The sequence below is a fragment of the Penaeus chinensis genome, chromosome 33 (genome assembly GCF_019202785.1).
Source record: "Penaeus chinensis breed Huanghai No. 1 chromosome 33, ASM1920278v2, whole genome shotgun sequence".
Lineage (NCBI taxonomy): Eukaryota > Metazoa > Arthropoda > Malacostraca > Decapoda > Penaeidae > Penaeus > Penaeus chinensis.
The window spans coordinates 18417941-18423959 of record NC_061851.1 but is presented as its reverse complement, the minus strand read 5'-3'; positions in this window follow the sequence as shown (position 1 = coordinate 18423959).

Here is a 6019-nt window from a genome sequence, read left to right as displayed (position 1 = left end):
TCAACTGTAGTATTGCAAGGATCTGTGAATGATTTCCAGTGTGTTCAAGATGCTGTTCATCACTTCACATCACGCCCAAGCGATGTAACCGTGATCCAGTACAAAAAGACCTAAGCCAAGGCCAGGCGAGTGCTAAAGGAGGCTAGGCAGACATCATGGAGGCAGTATGTCTCCTTGATTAACTCTGGGACCCCTTAGCATGGGTATGGGACAAGGTGCGTAAGATCGCTGGAAAGAACACATCCATTTCACCACCTGCTCTGAAAATAGATGGAATAATCCTGACAGACAAAACATATGTTGCAAATGAGCTGGCAAAATCCATGGCATAGATCTCCTCTGGAGCATCTTACACTGCCCGATTCTCCACTCTTTGGGCTGAACAGGAACGACACCCAGTGTCATTCTTCAGTAGCACTGCAGCAGAACTTTCATACAACATTTATGCGCAAGGAGATGGACTCTGCTTTGCAGCTCTGCTGTAAGACTGCCCCAGGAAGTGACGATATTCTATACCAAATAATATCTCACTTACCGGAGAGCTCCTAAACGTTCCTGTTGGATCTATTCAATAAGATCTATAGGAAGGAAACAGTGCCATCCACATGGAAAGAAGTTATAATCATTCCTAAACCCTAACCCTGGAAAGGATGCTTCTATACCAGGGAATTATAGACCAATTTCTCTCACCAGCTGTATCTGCAAGTTGATGGAGAAAATGGTAAACTTCAGGTTGACATGGCTGCTAGAAAAGGAAAACGTGGTGACCCCATATTAATATGGGTTTAGAAAACTCAGATCGACCACAGATGCACTTGTAAGGATGGAAACTGCAATACAGAATTCCTTGACACAGCAACGTCATATGTTAGCCGTCTTCTTCGACCTTGAAAAGGCTTATGATACTACGTGGAAGCATGGCATACTCATGAAGCTGTATGACATTGGTTTAAGAGGAGCATTGCCTACCTTCATACAAAGCTTCCTTGCTAACAGGAAGTTTAGAGTGAGGGTGGGAAACAGTTTCTCTAACCTAGAAGATCAGCTGGAAGGGGTCCCACAAGGAAGTGTCTTAAGCGTGACCCTGTTTGCCATTGCTATAAATGACATCGTAGAGGTCGTTCCAAGTGCTGTCTCGTGTAGTCTGTATGTGGATGACTTTACACTGTACTGCTCAGGAGAAAGCTTACAGGATGTGCAAGGACACATGCAGACTGCAATAAATCAGGTTGTGTAATGGGCAACATACCATGGGTTCAAATTTTCTCCAAGCAAGACTATGGCCATGCATTTCCACAAACGAGGAAAGTTCCATCCTTCCCTCTATTAAGGAGCAGACCCACTGCATTTTGTCCAAGAGGTAAAGTACTTGGGTCTAATTTTTGACTCAAGGCTTACATAGATGCCTCACATTAAACAGTTAAAGGTGAAAGCTACAAAAGCGCTTAGTATTTTGCTGGTTCTTTCACACCTATCTTGCGGTGCAGACCGCACAACGCTTCTGCGGCTTTACCGAGCACTTATTCGTAGTAAACTTGGCTATGGATGTGAGGCTTATTCATCTGCAACTCCCACTGTTCTCCGGATGTTGGACTTGGTTCATAATGAAGCTCTCAGAATCTGTATAGGGGTTTTCAGGTCTTCACCTGTGGAGTCCCTATATGCCGAGAGTGGAGAACCACCTCTTTCATTGCACCGGGATTACATGAACCTGATTTACTACACGAGACTACAAAGGATTCCGGGATCTCCTACATCCAGATTGGTTTTCAACCCCCTTGAAGATAGCCGATCCTATGGTAAGATAATTAGGAATCTTGTGAAAGATCTTAATTTAAATCACACAAAGGTTCTGGCTGTTGGAACTTCTCAAGTCCCCCCTTGGATTAATCAAGTCGAGCTGGATTTGGTTAGAATTGGGAAAGGGGAGAGATCCGAAGCAGAAGTCAGAGAGATATTTCTTCAACACACTTCTAAGTACCAAGGATCATTTGCAATATATACAGATGGTTCGAAATCTGAAAATGGTATGGGCTTTGCAGCAGTGAGCAGAAGAAGACTGCATCTGGCAGTCTTTCTCACTCAGGCTCGATTTTCACTGCAGAGTTACATGCCATCCTTGTAGCAGTCAAGATGACTAAAGATCTTACAAACCATTCCGTTGTAATATTGTGACTCTCGTAGTGCCTTGGAAGCAATCAAGAGCTTAAACTCATTACATCCAGTGATGAGGGAGGTTCAAGAATGGCTTGCACTGATGTCAGCAAGTAAAAAGATAACTATGTGTTGGGTGCCAGCACATGTTGGTATCAGTGGGAATGAGCGAGCTGATCAGAAGGTCAAGGCAGCTGCCACTCAGCCCCGTGATGCTCGTTTTCCTCTCCCACACACTGACTTGAAACCCAGCATCAGGAGTTGTCTTCGTGATAAATGGAGGGAACTCTATAGAAACAAACTGCGGGAGATTAGAAATGACCTTGACAGTTGGGTGACCAGCATCCATCCAAATCGACAAGTAGAAGTTGTATTAACAAAGAATAATACAAGAATTGGGCACGCAAGACTGACTCATGGGCCTTTGATGGCTAAAAGTGAAGCACGCTGTGAGGGATGCCAATAGCCATTAAGGGTCGCACATGTAGTCGAAAGATGTGCAACATTCTCAGACCAAAGAGGAAGGTACTTGTCTCCCCAATATACACTGAAAAATGTATTGGGGAGGATTGTGACATAGGTCTTATTAGTTTCCTTAGGGAAACTAATATTTTCAATAAAATTTAATTATGCATAATGTCTATGCTTTGGTTTTAGACATAGCATAATGTTTATGCTTTGATTTTTTATATAATATTTATTGTTATTTATAACATTTACTGATAGATCTTTAACGTTTTTAATATTTTAATATTTCAGTCTAACAAGGTGTTCGCCGCTAATGACCTTAGCTGTTCAATCAATCAATCAATCATTGCGCATGAAATTCCGATACAATATATCTATTGTATGGAAAAGATATGAAGTATGTACTTTGTATAATGGGCAGTTATTAGTAAATTACCGGATTACACTTCACTTCACTACAAAGGCTAGCCGATGAAAAGTTTAGAAAATGACGTCAATGTTCTCTGACCAATCATAACTCTTTGTTTCGGAAAGCTGTGCATTCGACCACAAAAAGCGTTCAGTGTGTGTCTGGCCGCCGTCAAAGGAAATGTACATGTGCTGAAAAGAAAAAAAAAAAAAAAAATTAAAGCCGGTGAAAAGTTTTATAGTCGCATAATACGGTGGCGGTGAAGCTTAATAACGGAGGAGCGATTGTATAAGGTTCGATTAAATTAGCATATTACCAGAACCTGCAACATGCATATCTATTGCAGGAAATGAATAAGGAATATTTTCAAATAATGAAGGATCTGTGAATGATTTCCAGTGTGTTCAAGATGTATTTATAAGCATCTATTTCTAATAATACAAAACACGCAGTATTATTCAAATACTGTCATTGGTGATTTACGAGATGTTCTTTTAATTTATTTTTGTATTTATTAGAGTTTCTGATATTTCTCATATTATTTGGTAAATTGTTCCAAATCATGGGTCCACGTGTAAGTGTCTGCCGTGCCCCTATATCTGTACGTGATCTTTTGATGTGTAGAGAGTTTACCTGTCTTGTTTGGACACAGGTTGTGTTACCTACGGTTGGAAGGGTTAATAGCCACTTTGAATTATTTTGTGAATTAGTATGCAACTGTCATAGTTATATTTACTTTGTATTTTTAGCCAATTTAGTTTATGTGTGGGGTAATGTGGTCATACTTATTTATGTTACCAAGCGCTACTCTCGCAGCAAAGTTCTGTCATATTTGGATTTTCTGAATGTGACCTTTGTTGTGCCCCAAATGTTAGAACAATAATTGATTATACTGAGAACTAGTGTTTGCATTACGGATATCCTAGTTTCAGCAGGGATCTTGTTTTTTTATGTGGCTTTGGTAAATTAGTGTGCCCATTACTTTTCTATGGATGTTGTTGTCATGGTTCTCAAATGTCATGAATCTGTCTGTGTTCGCATAGGTTTTTTACGAGTGCTCGGTTTTATGTAGCTGTCTCTAAATTTTACGGAGGTGTTTACTGGGATTTTGGCGATATTTTGGGGACTACCTATGAAGATACATTGTGTTTTATCTGGATTTATCTTTGAGTCAAAATATCCTTTTATTAGTGTCAATGTCTCCTGGGTCTTTTTTAGTTGTTTACTGAATCACTGTGAACCATCGGCTTATTTGATAAGAAAAACAATTTTGGGCTATGGGTGATTTACGAATATTGTAAATAGGATTAGGCCTAATTTAGATCTGTTTTGTTGATATTTCCTCGTGAATTTTGATTGATTGGCTTCTGTTACTTAGATAACTTCTGAACCAGTATGTATCGATGTTGCGATTAATTAATTTTCTAAGGAGGATTTCGTGGTTGACACTGTCAAAAGCCTTGGGTAAATCACGCAGTGTTAGCAAGTTTATTTGATTGTTGTCTATGTTCTCATAAATTTTATTAATAACTTGTGACTGTAATAATGATGTTTCAGTAGAAAGTTTATTTCTGAAACCATGTTGTGATTTAGATAGTAGGTCATTTGCCTCCAAAAATAATGTCGATTTTTTTCTAGAACTTTAGACAGTATTGGTAATATGGTGATAGGGCGATAGTTATTGACTTGCTCTGTCTCTGGATTTGAAAACTATTGTTATTATGCCATGCTTCCAAAGCGATGGGAAATAACCAGTGACTAGAGATGTGTTAATGATATCCGTTAGATAGTAAGCCATTGCAGGGAGACTCTCTATTAAAGCGAAAAGCAATGCTATCTGCTCCCACAGCATTAGTTTCACGCAGGTGTTTTATTGTTAAGATCACTGTTTCTATTTTTACAAGGTTATGGCTTTAAAATATTGGCTAGTGGCCTAACCCTACCTGCATTTTGCTGAGATATAGAAGCGTGTGTTTGTCTGTATGTGATATGTCCAATTTTAGCGAAGAAATCGTTAAATTCATTTACACTAACACTGGTGTATTACAATCTGTTTTACAATTTGTTCATTTATTTCTAAAATAATGGCTCCTTGTACAAGTTATTTGACATTTCTCTTTTTTTGTTAGTAGTTTTTCTGGAGTCCCATGTTGTGTCTGTCATTATTGAGAGCTTTATGAACACCATTTCTATCTGTTATTGCTCTCTTGATGTCGTTGTTTATCCGTGGAGCAGGAGAACGTCTAACAGTTTTAGTAACAAATGGAGCGATGGCGTCTATGCTGTCATTAATCACTTCCGTAAAAACATTTACCTGTTTGCCTACATTATCTGTTTGCAAAATTGTTAAAAGAGTTGCTTCATTGGCAATTATGTGTTGGCATAATGACTGAGAGTCGTAGTTAGTTAATTCTCGGAAACTTTTTTTTGACTTGTGTTCGTTTTGATGTCTTTAAACATCAGAGGATGAGGTCAGCTCTTTTTGTTATTATTACATCAGTTAATGATGAAGTGTTTTCTGTGACCCTTGTAGGTTTGTTGACTATTGGTTCTAATTTGTTTTCCCTAATTGTCTTAAATGATTTTACATTAGACTTATTTAAATCATCATTTAAATCGCCCAGGATGAAAAGAGGTTTCTTTTTAAGTAACATTTGTCTAAAAACTTTTTCTATATAATCAAAAGATTCAGAGGAACCAAAAGGATATATATAGGCTGCGCCTCTATCTCATTTATTTTGAGAGTATCTTGTACATATATGCAGACTCCTCCCCCACGTCCTGCATCGCATCTATAAACATTGAAATTTGGTATTTTGACATAACTTGGTGAAGCCATGTTTCACTTACACATAATATATCAAGATTTCGCTCCATTATGAGCATTTCTATGTCATCAAGATGTCCAAGGAGAGTTTGTGCATTAACATGTTTTATTTTTAGCGTGTGTGATCTGACCGTCGGTCTTGCTGACGGCGGTGTCTTCTC